The sequence below is a fragment of the Calliphora vicina genome, chromosome 5, assembly GCF_958450345.1.
Source record: "Calliphora vicina chromosome 5, idCalVici1.1, whole genome shotgun sequence".
Lineage (NCBI taxonomy): Eukaryota > Metazoa > Arthropoda > Insecta > Diptera > Calliphoridae > Calliphora > Calliphora vicina.
The window spans coordinates 37,921,371-37,936,964 of record NC_088784.1 but is presented as its reverse complement, the minus strand read 5'-3'; the positions used below and the strand labels follow the sequence as shown (position 1 = coordinate 37,936,964).

The 15,594-nt window shown below is 26.7% G+C and overlaps 1 protein-coding gene and 1 long non-coding RNA gene across 2 annotated transcripts in view; both read left to right on the top strand.

Moving 5' to 3' along the window:
- Positions 1–15,594, top strand: part of Mmp2 (Matrix metalloproteinase 2) — a 759,503-nt gene that overhangs the window by 620,621 nt on the left and 123,288 nt on the right. The window lies entirely within an intron of this gene.
- Positions 12,863–13,340, top strand: LOC135959792 (uncharacterized). The gene is made up of 3 exons (XR_010576557.1): positions 12,863–12,917; positions 12,994–13,047; positions 13,110–13,340. It is a non-coding gene; the product is annotated as an uncharacterized LOC135959792 (long non-coding RNA).

The following is a 15,594-nucleotide window of genomic DNA, read 5'->3' as shown; positions in this document are numbered from 1 at the left end:
TTAAAACTGTTATTACTGCCGGCTCCAGAGCCTTCCAAAGGAGTCTCATTTTGTATGTAAATTTCACTTTATGCCAAATGTTCTCCAATCGCATTTTGCTGCTAAATAAAACTTTTATTGCATTTTAAAAATTAAAATTTTCCAATAAAATCAGCAAAAATTTGTATTCTCATATTTTTGCAAAAAGTCTTCTATACATTTTTTAATTTTTAAGAATTGTATATTCAAAACCCTCCATCTTGAAAAAACACAACTTTTCAGGAGAGCCAAAAAATGTATTTTTTCGCGTATAACTTGAGTTATTAAAATTCGTTATTCTACAATATTTTTTAAAAGCACCTACTGAATATCACATACTATAATTGGTTTTTAAAATTTTGCATTATTATGGACTTTATGTGTATTTTTGCTTCTCAAAAATATTCAATGTGTATGAATGAAATGATCAGATAGAGGGTTATGCACTTTAATAAAAATTAATTATTTTGATTTCATTTATGCCATCTGTCAGTTTTTGACGTGATTTATTTAAGATAGCGTCGAAAAAATGTTTTTATTTTGCTTTTGTAAATTTTTTGGAAGTTTGAGAAAATTAATTTAAAAAAATATTTGAAAATTAATTTTTTTTTTTTTGAAGAGATAGAGGCTTTTGCATTCAGAAAAGAGAAATAACAAAAATGCAAATAAAACAGCAAAAAAAAACATGTTTGTTATAAAATTCACACCATATATGAGGGCTGTTTTACTGAACATTTTACCATCAAAAAATCATTTTCGTGAAAATCAAAGATAGAAGGTTTTAAGTAGGCAGAATTTTCTACACGCTGATGTTTAATCTTTATATTTTACTTACGTCAAGTAAATTACCTAACACTAAATATATAAATTACTTTAAAATTTGTATGGATTTTATTTGTTATTTTATGCACTACAATAAGTATTTAAAAATTGTATCTATATCACTCTATACTATAAATATTATACCATACATAGACTATTTTCATACAGATACAAGATTATCTCTTTATAATCTAATTTGAGTCAATTGACTTCCTCTCGGGACAAGCACAATGTTAAAATTTTAACAGTCACATAGCAAATTTGGCAACCTAAGGTTGGGTGATTGTCAACAGAACTACTGGGATATTTTCATTTGTAAATATGTATGGATATTAGGAAGGATCCATTTATATGGAGATTTATTTAAAGAAACCAATTGAACAAGTGACAATATATTATAAACAATATAAATAGAAAATTAAAAAAAAATAGGAACTCTGTATTTTATATAAAAATTTTTGTTTTTGAAATTTTATTATTTATTTGTGTTGACAAAATTAATTACAATATATGATTGACATTATTATCAATCTCTAAGTTATGAGAATTTTGGTATGGAAAATCAGCAATATCGACACATAAATGGCTGAGATATCAGCAAAAACCCACGACTTTTACCCAAAGTATTGAAACAAAATAAGTTTTTGAAACTCCCATATAACGAAAAACATTACATCAGCCGAAAATATTTTCTGAATTGTCTGCTTTTATGGAAAAACAGCTTTTAAAGAAACATGTTTTTGGTTCTACTAAAATATTTCATATTCAGCCTAACCACAAAAGCCTTAAAATAGATTTTAAGTCCATAAAGCTGACTATTATTACCATAAAACCATAAAAAAAATTTAAAATATAATTTAAAATTTTGTTTTATTATTTTAAAACTTTTTGTTTTGAAATTTTATGTAATTTTTTTTTCATTTTTGAAATTTCTTTTTTTTATTTACTTTCGTTGAAAAATATTTTCATTTATTTCAATGTATGATTTGGAAACAGTTTTGAAAGCTTTGTGTATCTACTACAGTATATATTAGAACAAAATATATGTCCTTCCTACATTTAAGGTTATTAACAAACGATAGGGATTAAAAGAAAAGTGTTAATTAAATTTGAACAAATCAGACAAATGTTTTTATATCAAGTGCACTAAAACCCATATTCGGCACAGCAAAACTTGTTTGGAAAATTTGGTAAAAAATCAAGAAATTCTTAAAAAATCACATATGTGTTTTTCGATAAATTTTTCTAGAGCCTCTCTAATATACATACAACATGTATCTATAGGATTTTTTATTTACAAGAATTTGTAGTAAGAAACTACTTATATTCGCATGTATTATGATTTCATTTACACTTATTTACACACAAATACTGGTGAAATACACTCGAGATAACAAATTCGTAAATACCAGTATAAGAGTTTTAAAATATTAAAGCAAAAATATTATTGTTTATAAAGATATACTTAGCAATTTTTTTAAATATGCAACATTTTTGAAGACATAAAATAGACAATCAAAGGTTTTAAGTTAAATTTTGTGGTTATTGGTGAATATTTCTTGTATAATATAATTTAAAAATAAGATGGTTTTCATAAAAGTATGAGAATTTTTCATATTATTTGCTTATATTTTAAATACTATGGCCCATAATCATAGTCAAAAATAAAGTACATTTTAAGAGAATTAAACTCGACTTTACTTAAGAGTGAACTTTAGGTCTATCATAGACAAGTTAAAGTATACTTCTGACACTGAAGTCGACTCTAAATATAAAACTAGCTGAAGTTGTTTTTAACTCGTTTAACAACAGCATCAGCTGTTCTTCGCCGAGTAAAAAAGTTCGTCACAAAGTACAAAATGTTTAAGTTACAAGATATTAGTAGAGATTTTGCAATTATTGAACAGTTATCAATAAAATTAGTACCAAAATATCGTAATTATGATATTAATCTTATCTTTTCCATTTTTCCACAACAAACAACTTTCTTTCTTTAGATGTCCCGGTTACTTTTATTGTTTATGGTTGTATAATAATAAAAAGCAGGTTTTTATTTTAAAGTTGTTTTTAAAAAGAACCGACTTTAGTATTTGACTATGATTATGGGCCCATGTCTAATTTTTAATATAAATCTTTATAAATCTTAGTTCTTGATATAAACGATGTTTTTTACTAATTGTAATATTTTTAATTATAAGCTAAATTTTCATTAAACCTAGACTTATCAGCTTTGTACTCTAAAAGGAAATACCGTCATGCTAAAATTATTGCCCAATTCACAATTGATGTCGTTGTAGCATTGTATATCGTAAATATTTTTCAAACTAATTTTTCGAAACAAAAACAAAACATTAATAAAAAAAATTACGACATACAACGATACAACGCTACGACACCAATTGTAAATTGGGCATATCAGTTTTATGCTTATAACGATTTTCTAAAGTCGTTATCAGAAAAATGTGGCGTTCGTTATTACAGATTTAGCTTCTTTGCCATTAAATCTGATGATATACTACAAGATTCCATTGTAGTAATTTTAGAATTATTACAAAAACTTAAACAATTGTGCTTCTAATTCAACTTACATTTTCTTTTTGAGCGTAAATCGAATGCTTGTACATAAATTATAGTTATGCCAAGTATATTTTTACACCATTAAATTAGTTATGGTTTTCTTTAACAGTAAAAACTATTATAATATTTATAACAACCCCCCATTCTCATCCTAACACACTCAAACTATGTATGTGTAATTTATTTTTATTCAAAGTAATGATAACTACAAATGTATATATGTATATAAAAGTATAACTTTAGGCTGTATATATTACAACATAAGTATTCCTTAACACAACAACATGTTTTCCTTTAAAACTTCAAAGGATTGGTATGACAAACGATTTTTATTTTTAAAAGAAAATTAAATAAATTGATATTAGCACTTAGATTTACATACAAACACTTAAGGAATATTCATAAATACCAACATATATGTATTCAGTTAATTAAAATTTTACACATTTGAATAACACTTTATAAGAAATGACAAGAAACACAGCGTCTTAGTAAATGTTCTAAAAAGTTTTTTTGATATGAAACAAAAATGTGAGTTAAGGTAATTTAAATTAAAAGTCGTTACCATAGAGCAATAAACCGCTAAATTTATTTTTATGAATATTGAGTTTTTTATGTGAGACAGAATAATTAAATAAATTATGCTGGTTCTTGGCTGTTAATTAATACAACGTTGTAAAAATGCACTTAGTGCCTTTGCAATCTAAGCATAGTGAATAATTCATAATATGGAGAAACTTATTGACTAGATCGTAAGTCAATTAGACTACATATATTTATATGTTCGTCAAACTAGGCTTATTTTACAATATACATACATATATTCTACATAAACTTTTACATTTAATGAACAAATTCGTTTTTCTTCTTTCTTTTCAGGTAAGACATGATTTTTGAATTTAATTTAATACATGAAACGTAAGTTTTTTTTATTCTAACTTATTTTGACAAATTTCTACTTGAAAAAATCTGATATCTGTCACCAGTTAGACACTCTCTAAACACTGATCACTTTTCCGAAAGTTTTAAACGGAAGTCGACTGACCTCACATAGATTGCATAGAGTTATTTACCTTACTAGCTACCTAACTGTTTAATTGACTATCCACATAACTAGTTATTGTAAAATGTACGTGTCCTAAGTAGTAGCTAATTGACCCGAAATAGTCAGTCTAAAAGAAATTTCCTAGTACTCAACCCTACCAGATACCAGCTACAAAGAGACTCATTCTAGGGAAACTCACGTCTTAGTTACAAAGAGACTTTCTAATAACCGGATTCTTGTAACAGACTTGTCTCATATAATAACACAGTGCACCAAAAAAAATAGACATATACGGGCACCACTTCGAGATAAAAGACCAAAAAAAAGACCCGTGTCTCACGTACTTTTTTTATTGGCCCCCAAAGATTTGGGGCCTCGGTTTCATTTTTGCAAAAAAATGATAATTTTCTCAGACTCATATCTTGCATACAGTTCGGAATTTTGATTTACTCTCTGAGGCAAAATTGTTGCTCTTGTCATAAAGAACAAAAATTGTGAACATATAAAATCAAAAACTTCATATTCAAGATCTAAATCGCAAAAAACTCTAAAAAATTCGAAATATTTTTTTTTTAAAGCAGCCTAAAAGTATGCTTTAGTTTATAATAATTTAATAGTTTATGGCCCAAAACACTTAATTCCTTTAGTTTTTTCTTACTAACTTATATTGACCTATCAAAACGGCATTAAGAATCATTCCTAGGAAATTCATATGTCACTTTACACTCACTCAATATTATGTATATCATACAAACAACTAAAATTTGGTGAAAATTAGCGAATTCACTTAATTGTGAATAAATTCGAAATGAATCCATAAATTTTAATGATCAATATATAATATTGTTCCTATTACTTGTAGCTTTGCGATAATGTAATAAATCTGAACAATTTTTGCCGTTTTCGATTTTTCATGATTTTTTAAAGCAACAAATTTTCTATTTTCACATAAAAAATATATTTTTTGTTTCAATTTGTTATTATAACTCCGAAAATACTGAGCCGATTGAAATGCAATATATATGTGAAAATTTGTACATAGCATGGGGAAAATGTTTTCGAAATGCAGTGATTCGAAAAAATAACATTAACTATTCAATTTTATGTATATCAAACAAAAAAGTAAAATTTTGTGAAAATGAGCGAATTCACTTAATAGTGAATAAATTAGAAAAGCATCAATCGATTTTTATAACCGATATCTCATTTTGCTCTTATTACATGTGCCTTTGATATAAAACAATAAATCTGAGCAATTTTTGCCGTTTTTTATTTTTCATGATTTTTTTAAAACAAAAAAAAATTGCTATTTTCACGTAAAAAATTTATTTTTTGCTACAATTTGTTATTATTACTTCGAAACTACTGATCCGATTAAAACGCAATATATATGCGAACATTTGTACATAGTATGGGAAAATGTCTTCAAAATGCAATCAATCGAAAGAAGAACATTGTCTACTCAATTTTATGTATATCAAACAATAAACTAAAGTTTTTTGAAAATGAGCGAATTCACTTAATTGTGAATAAATGCGAAAAGAATCAGTGGATTTCTATGGCCTATATCTCATTTTGTTCCTATTACATGTGTCTTTCCGATAAAGCAATAAATCTGAACAACTTTTGCCCTTTTCTATTTTTCATTATTTTTTAAAACAAAAAAATTGTTTTTTTCACGTAAAAAATATATTTTTTGCTAAAATTTGTTATTATAACTTCGAAACTACTGAGCCGATTAAAACGCAATATATATGTGAACATTTTTACATAGTATGACGAAAATGTTTTCAAAATGCAATCAATCGAAAGAAGAACATTATCTACTCAATTTTATGCATATCAAACAAAAATTTTGTTTTTTTTAATTGTGAATAAATTAGAAAAGAATTCATAAATTTTTATGATCGTTATCTCATTTTGTTCCTATAACATTTGGCTTTGCGATAAACTAATAAATCTGAACATTTTTTGTCGTTTTCGATTTTTCATGATTTTTTTAAAACAAAAAAATTACATATTTTCACATAAAAAAATATATTTTTTGCTAAAATTTGTTATTATAACTTCGAAAATACTGAGCCGATTAAAACGCAATATATAAAGGGATTTAAGTTTATGTAAATTTAAATTAAAATGTTAATGTTAATAACATCGGACTAACACTATTTGAGTAATCATTAATTATGTGGAGAAACGTCTAACAAAATTTATAATTTTACTTAAAAATGTTTAAAAAAAATCTCTCCCTAGTATTGAAAAATGTTTACTTGGGTAGCCATGGTGCGTCAAATCTATATAGCCGGTATTCAAGCCCTTTTTTGCTGTTGATCTGTATAATTGGTCATAGCACCCATAAAAAGCTCACTTCGAAAAAAAAAAATTGTTAAAATTTTATACTCAGTGTAGGGTATTATACGGTCATTCTTGAGCCACTATACTTTCATACTTGATTTCTTATATCATTTGATTTAAGCTATTGATTTGCCTTCTTCAACTTTCATTTGCCATCTTTAAAATGTTCATAAATAATAACTACTGCCAACAATTTATTATTTCTAACTTTCGTTGATTAAGATGTTTTAATTAAGTATTAATAAATTAAAATTCTCTTACTTAATACTTATGCTTAAATATAAACATTTTTTGATTAAAATTTAACTAGTTTATTACTCATAAATATCAAATGGTTAAGAGCAAAATAAGTATAGAAATAAATTTAAATAACACGTAAATAAATATATAATTCCAAATAACATATAAAGTCATCATTTAAATCCGATACAATTAATTAGATTTTGATACCTTAAATAAGAATAGAATTTTTAATAATGCAACAACATTGCAAGCAAAGTTGCATAAATATAATTATTATTCTGTAAAATATGCAACATACTACAATAACACTAACAATGTACATACTTTGCTATGTAGCTGCAAAGGAGTAAGTAAGAAAATTAAACTGCATACATTTGCAAATATGCAAGAAACTTTAAATACTCGTATTAAATTGAAAACGATTTTCAGTCACATACATCCATACATATTCGTATCTAAGTATATGGACAAATACAAAATTTTGTTTAAATTTGAGTAAATTGTGTTCATGATTTCCATTTCGTAGCAAATCAATATTTTTCAACTTAAATGAAACTGTAACTTATAAAGATATATGTATAAGGAGCCACAGAACAAAAGGTACTTTTTTGAAAATTTAAAAATTTTGGGAAACTGATTTTTTCTAGAAGATTTCAACACAAATATCATAAAAATACCAAAAAATCAATTTGTATAAAAATTCGAAAAAGTACCATTTGTTCTGTGACTCCTTGGATTCTGAAATTTTGCAATTTGGTTGCTAGTAGTGTCATTGACAAAAAATTATTTGCTATATTGACAAAATCGTAGATCTTAAAAGAAAAATGTTTTTATCCATATATAATATTCCATATTTATCAGTAAAATTAAGTGCATTCATACATATTTAAACAGATACTCGAGCAAGTTAAGATTATTTGTATGTATGGATGTGTGTACTATATAAATAGTATATTTAAAAATCTATGCAAGTCTGCTCAAGTACAAATATATGTATGTATGTATCTCTGTATATACATATGAATTTGTATAATACTCAATTACATTGTATGTGTAGGATTTAATTCTATTAAATTCCCTTGCTGATTGGTAGGATAACTACACATCTACATATGCACAGACAATCATCTTCATCGTCATCATCTTGTTACTAAAATAATGTTGCAATTCACATGAAATAGGAATTTGCATTTAAATAATGATCTGCATTTAAATATTGTCGTTACAAAATTACATTGTATTGCAAATCATACCACAATAAATACAAAACCTTAAATTCAAATACATATTTATTTTGTAAATATTAATTTCTGTTAAAATTAAATAAATATTGAAAGTTTAATCAAAGTTTATTTAACTATTTTGCATAAATATCTACAGTAAGCCACAAAATTTAACACTTTATTGTGTTTTTTTGATTTTTTAAGCTCTATCATTTGTAAGACCTATCACAAATAAAATCAAAGCAGCAGGACATACTCATTAGATCATCAGTTCGAATATTTAAATATTTTAATACTTGTTGACAGCTCCGTGTTCGCCCGGTAGCATTTACTAATGTTAGTTCTTCAAGTTTCTCCAACCCACATACACCACCTGCCTGTTCTTATTTATTTGCAAATAAAATATCTAAATTTGTGATGCATACTTTAGGGAGCTTTTTTATTACGTTGACTGAAGTCAAAAAAAAAATTTCTAAGTTTTACTCGGAATTTTTGAAAAAAAACATCTCCTGAAAATTTCGAATTGAAATTTCATTTTTATATATATAGATAGATAAATATGTCGATTATGGATGGCAACCGAACTTCAGTTGCATTGCCAGAGGGCAACCACAAATTTCTGGTTGCCATTTGGCAACAGAAAATGATGCTGCCAGTTGCCATCTGTAATACCATTTAGGCAACTGACAACGCAACTAGAGTTCGGTTGCCATCCATAATCTACCCAAAAGTTTTAACATATTTCTTTGGTTGATTCATCAATACATTTAGCATGAAATATATGAAAAAAACGTACAAATTTCTCAAAGGGGGTAGATTTATGGAACTTCGGAGTATTAGGCTTTTTATATAATTCGGCAATTGGTATTGGTGAAGACCACAACTTGAAGATTGATATTTTAAACAAACTAAATAATTTTATAAATTTTTGGGGCTCATTTACCTTTAAAACAAAAAAAATTATGATATGTATGGTGATTTTCCATGAAGAAAAATATAAAATTTGAATTAATGTAAAATTTTAACGGCTAGACGTAAATGTCCTTACATCAACGGCATTATAATTTTTGACATTTTTTTCAATTACCGAAATTCATATGTGTTCCAAAAACTGAGTTTTTTTTAGAAAAGTTATTACCATGTAATATTAAAAGAACACTATCAGTTTTTAAGAAACATATAGGGTTATACAAATATGGAGCTTTTTCGAGGACCGGTGCTTTGCCTTTTTAAAACTTTTTCTCAAACCGTAATTTTTTTTTTTAAATAGTTTGAATAAGTCTGGGGGTAGTTGTGTCCGCTTAAGTAAGCCAAATTTTACTTACATGCTTTTTCATTAAATTCTCTTTCTGGATCATATAAAATTTGTATATAGTACCGAAGAAAATTTTTTTTCTACAAATGGAAAAATATATATACGTTTTTGGGAAAAAAAACGTAAATAATACAGACCTTTTTATATGTTACAACTTTGAATGTGTGTAACTTTTTATAAGGATAGATAACTATTAGCCAGTTTATTTATTTTATTTAGAATTGTATCGCCAATATAGCTGATATTTTAAAAATAAATTTCGACCCTCTGCAGGCCATATCTAAAAAACCATGAAAAGATCGAGCAAAATTAAAAAAAAAATAAATCAATAAACCTAAATAACTCTTCAACTAATAGAGAAAATCACACACGTAAGCATATTTTTTTGTAGATCTCCTCAAGAACTCTTTATATTTTAAATTTCAGCTCATAATCATAAATGGATTTTTGTGAATTTTTTTAAAAAATTTTAGACCCGAGGTGACCAACTTTGAAGTTGAATAAATGTAAATTAACTCGAAAAAAAACACCAGTGAAATTTCGCAACAGTGTCTACAATAGTACCCGAGATACCGAATTATTTCCAAAAAAACGTTTCTGAACCACTGTGTGATGTAAAGAAGAACACAATTTTCAAAATATGAAAGTGTTAAATTTTACACTAATTTGAAATTTCGTTCTATAAGCATTGTTATTATACCCACCATCAACAAATATGGCGGTATATTGATTTTGTCATGTCGTTTGTAAGACATCAATATATTCATCGCAGACCCACAAAATTATATATAATATTTTGGGTCATCTTAAGATTCTAAGACGATTTAGATGTCTTGGTGGACGTCCGTTGAAAACAGGAAAGGAACTAGCTGCCTCTGTTTGGTATTGAAAATTTGCAATATCGATCCATGATTTCAACTATCCCCAATACAAATGTCCCCTCGGAATACTGTTTGAGCAGTCATAAATATACATATTTATTATACGGCAATGGTGATAAAATTTTACACAAATGTATGGTGAAAATCGGGCAATAGTCCCTAGTCCACATACATGGTCCCCTTCAAGTAATGACTTGAACACTCATTATTGTCTTATAATAATTAATATCGTCCAAATGAATCAGTACCCGAATAAATTGGTTAAACCATACAGTTGCATGAACAATGATATTTATCCTTCTAATATCCACCCCAGATAGGTTTTCCGGATCATCCATGAAGAAGCTACCTAACGTTCCAAATCTCAATCGTCTATGGACCGTTTATAACCGGACAGTGCCAGAGAAGGTGTTCTACAGTCTCCTTCTCTTCTTCGTTGTGATAACTTCAACAGAAGTCGTTAAATATATAATTCAAGCTCCTGACATGAAATCCAAACAACCAGTGACCTGTGATCACTGCGACTATATTCCGCAGCTGAACCTGTTTATATTATAGTCAGGCCAAGTTATTGTCCTACAAGTAGTAAATATGAACCAAATTGTTTATGCATGTTCGTATAGTCTATCAGGAATAATACACTTGCATCATGGAAATGGTACCCCGACAAATTGATAAATATCCGCTTCAGAGAGCGAAGTACACCTTGGTGCCCAGGCATCTACTAGAGTCCTGGTGCAAAATGTCTCGCCATCTCGTATATAGATCCATGGCATTCCAGGCTTTTACATTACCGTTAATCAAATTAGAGAGTTTCATAAAAATCTATCAAAAATTGTATCTTTCCATAAAAAATCACAAATATTGAAAATTTTAATCCATGATACTTGTAATGTTTAAAATCCGAACTGTCAAGGATTTTAAACATTACAAGGATACCAAAAATGCCATAAAAACTTTATTCAAATTTTTGTCTGGAATTTTCGGGAATTTCTTCATAAGTTTTCTTCTAAAAGTTACAATATTCAGATACTTTTCGATTAAAATTTGTTGCTAATTGAATTATTCTATTATATCAATAGATTTTTTCGGTTCTAGCAACAGATAGTCAGTTGGCAAAGAAGTATTACTGTAAAAATAACCGAAGAATGAATCAAATTTAAAGTTTAGGCTCTTAAACGAATTAATAAGATGCCTAACATTACAACTTTTAGGGATATTCAATGATTATCATTCATATTTAGAGAAAATAATTACAATAATAGTGGTTCAAATTTGTTTTTTTGCAATCAGATTTTAAAATTTTCTCTAACTACGTATGTTTTATAGATTTACATTCTAAAGTTTTTTTTAATTAAACAAAGAATTTATTGATTTCATACCGATCAAATAACACTATTAAATTAGAAACCCTTATAAAGGTTGGACCAACAACCAAATATAGTTATTTTATACTTATAGGATTTTAAAACTGGTAAAATTATAAGTCAATTTATAGGAAAAAAATTTTCTGGTTTTTGGTTTAATTTAGTGTTAAAAAATTCCCGGGAATTCCCGGGAATGAAACGATTTTTTAATTTCCTCCCGGGAAAGAAAAAAGTCCGGGAAATTAGGAACCCTAGATGGTACCCAAAATACTTTGGACTTGTAATAACTTCTCAACTTACAACCTTTGACCGCAAACTTTGATCGTAACTAACAAATAATTATTTAGATCATAAATACAAGTCTCTGTGCTAAATTTAATTTCACAGTTATTATTTCTACGGTTTATTTTAATTATATTTCTAATTTAACTGGCGTAGTAACCAGAAATAAATTTTATATAAAAATATTCTTTGTATATTGTGACAAAAATATTTCAATACCAACAAAGAGACAAAATTAATAGATACAGTTTTTTTGCAAATGTCATAATGTTATGGAACCGTTACTAATAAAATTAAATTAACCCATTAAAAATTAAAAGTTTTTTAATAAACAATTACTTTTTTAACTATAACAAAGAAATGTAAACTATTGCCCAATTCACAAAATGTTTTAAGTTGTATAAAAACACATTTCTTAAAATATTTAAGAAACAATGTAATATGCAACCGATTCTTGATTAATAGTTATCTGTAGGAGCAATAATGAAGAGCAGCTTCAACTTTTTTTTAAATAAATCAAATTGTAGAGATTAAACTATATCCAGAACTTATGATTTTATATTAATATGATCATTAAACAAAATTCTTTTATGTTTTTATCAATATCACAAAGTTCAGAATAATGATATTAACAAACTTATCACAGATATGTATAAAATATGCCCCTTGAGACCTAAGAGGGTTAAATTACTTTATGTGCAAAAATAAACTGCCCTCATTTCTTTTTAACCAAAGTCAAAGTCAAAGTTTTTGTTCAGTACTTATTTACAAACCAGCTACTAAAAATGGGTACGTGACCATCACTTTAACTTATTTATAGCAATTTGAAAATAAATCAAACAATAACTTTTCATTAATTTTCTAGGAAAGTTTATAATTTCATTGCTGTTTGCCACAATCACAATTTGTGCAGTAAATTGTATGAATTAAATTAATAATAATTAAGTTCAGTTAAACAATTCCAATAATTTCTTATTTTAGCTTATTATTTGGATGCTCTAGGTAATGCCGTTTGTGAAACAATAATATGTTCACCCCTAGAAAGGTGCACCTTTCATCCAGTACTAAGAAGAGAACGATGTGTAGCCAAAAATACTGCACCGCCTTTAACTGTTGATGATCTTGAATTGTTGATTGTGTGAAAAGGAAATGTAACGAATATATTTTAATAAATAATCAAGCAATAAATAATCTATCTGTCTAGAAACGAAATTGACCTTGGATCTTTCGCCTTTGATCATACTCCTTAGAGTCATTTGGACATTTCCTTTTAATTTTTAGTCGAGATATAAATTTTTGAAAATATTCTTATCTTTTTAAGCTGATGTCGTTTTTGTTGATTTAAAATTCGTTTGAAAGACACTTGTGTCCTCTTTAGATTGCATAATTTAAAAGTCTTTGTTTTAAAAAATGCATTCTTGAGAAGCACTATTGCAAATGTTCTCCCTGTAAAATTTAATTTGTTTTTAAATATTCTTAAAATTTGTTAAATTGGCTAAACACCTAAATTAAAAGTTTTATTATTAATATTTTTTATACGTGTTTTTGACCTTGGATTTCATAATCGGAAAATCCAAGGTCAAAAACATGTGATTTTTCTGTAGTCTTTGGTGGAATTCATGAAAAATAAAAATTAACGTTACTGAGTGACTGACTGAATCAACATTGTCCAGGTAAAGGCATACTATTGTTTTCCCTCTCCCTATGTAGATCCACTTAGAAAGTATTTTTGGAAGGTTTGGAGGTTTAGGGGGTAACCTTATATCTTCCTAACTAATGCAGATACCAGTGGTACTTTTTCCACTTTAGGAGAAAAAACGGATAAAGACAATTTATTTTTAGTAATTTTTTGCTATTAAAAAAATACCAAATATAAATCTGATACTTTTTGGAAATTAAAAACGAAAAAATACATTTTATTAAAAATTATTAAGCCAAGTTTGATAAAATTTTAAACATTGTTCCTTTAGTTACACAACAACTAACTAACATGTTTTTATTTGGAACGCGAGAGCAAAGGTGTAGATTGGATGAAATCTGGTTATACAGTTTGGAACTTTTTTAAAACTTACTTTTTCGTGAACACATGAACACATATTTGAGACGTTTGATAGATATCTTTGTTACAATCAATTTTGCAAAACTGGAGTACTTTTAAATTTCAAACTTGACAGATTTTAAAGAGGTAAAAAGTAAAATTTGTACTTTATCTTCTAATGGTACTTTTCTAATATATGTATTAATTTATTTAACTTATATACATAACAGTTGAGAATAGTTGAAATAATTGTGGATAGGTATTGTGGTATTAAGGTACCAAAAATGGGGAACTAGTGGTAATTTTTCATTCTTCAAATGGATCATTTTGAATTTTCTTAATAATGAACAAAGAATCAGGAAATTAAACTTAAACGTATTTTTTTCTACTAATACTACTTTTCGAATATTTTATATTAATGGACATAGAAACAAGTGTGATTAATTAATGGATTAATGCTATTATTTCTTTATTGTAAGTGAATATTTTATAATAATAAACCTAGAGTCATGACATATGATCCTGAATGAGTTACATAACAAATACAAAATACACATACAATTTTGTGAAAATGAGCGAATTCACGTAGTTGTGAAAAAATCGAAAAAAATCCATAGATTTTTATGATCAATATCTCATTTTGTTCCTATTATATGTGACTTTGCGACTAAGTAATAAATCTGAAAAATTTTTGCTGTTTTTGATTTTTTATGATTTTTTAAAACTAAAAAAATAGGATATTTTTACATAAAAAATATATTTTTTGCTTCAATTTGTTATTATAACTCCGAAACTGAGCCGATTGAAACGCAATATATATGTGAAAATTTGTACATTGCATGGGGAAAATATTTTCAAAATTCAATCAATCGAAAGAAGAATTTTATGTATATCAAACTATAAACTAATATGTTCGATATCTCATTTTGTTGCTATTACACGTGGCTTTGCGATAAAGCAATAAATCTTAACAACTTCTGCCGTTTTTAATTTTTCATGAATTTTTGAAAAAAATTTTCAATTTTCACGTAAAAAATATATTTTTTCCTTCAATTTGTTATTATAACTCCGAAACTACTGAACGGATTAAAACCCAATATATAAACGGATTAAAGGTTATATAAATTTGAACTTTTCTAAGTTTACTTCAATTATATCGCACTAACCCTTTTTGATTTATCATAAATTATGTGCAGAAACATCTAAAAAAAATTCACAATTTTAGAAAAAAAAAATTTTAAAAAAATCTATTCATAGAATTTAAAAATTTTACCATTTTTGTACTTAGGTAACCGTGATGCATCAAATCTATATAGTGTTTAGTGAAGCCTTTTTTTTCTGTTGACCTGTGTAATGGACCTACAAATATGAAAATAAGCATTCATGCTGAGTGAGAATACAAAATGTATTTATGAGTTAGAATCCACA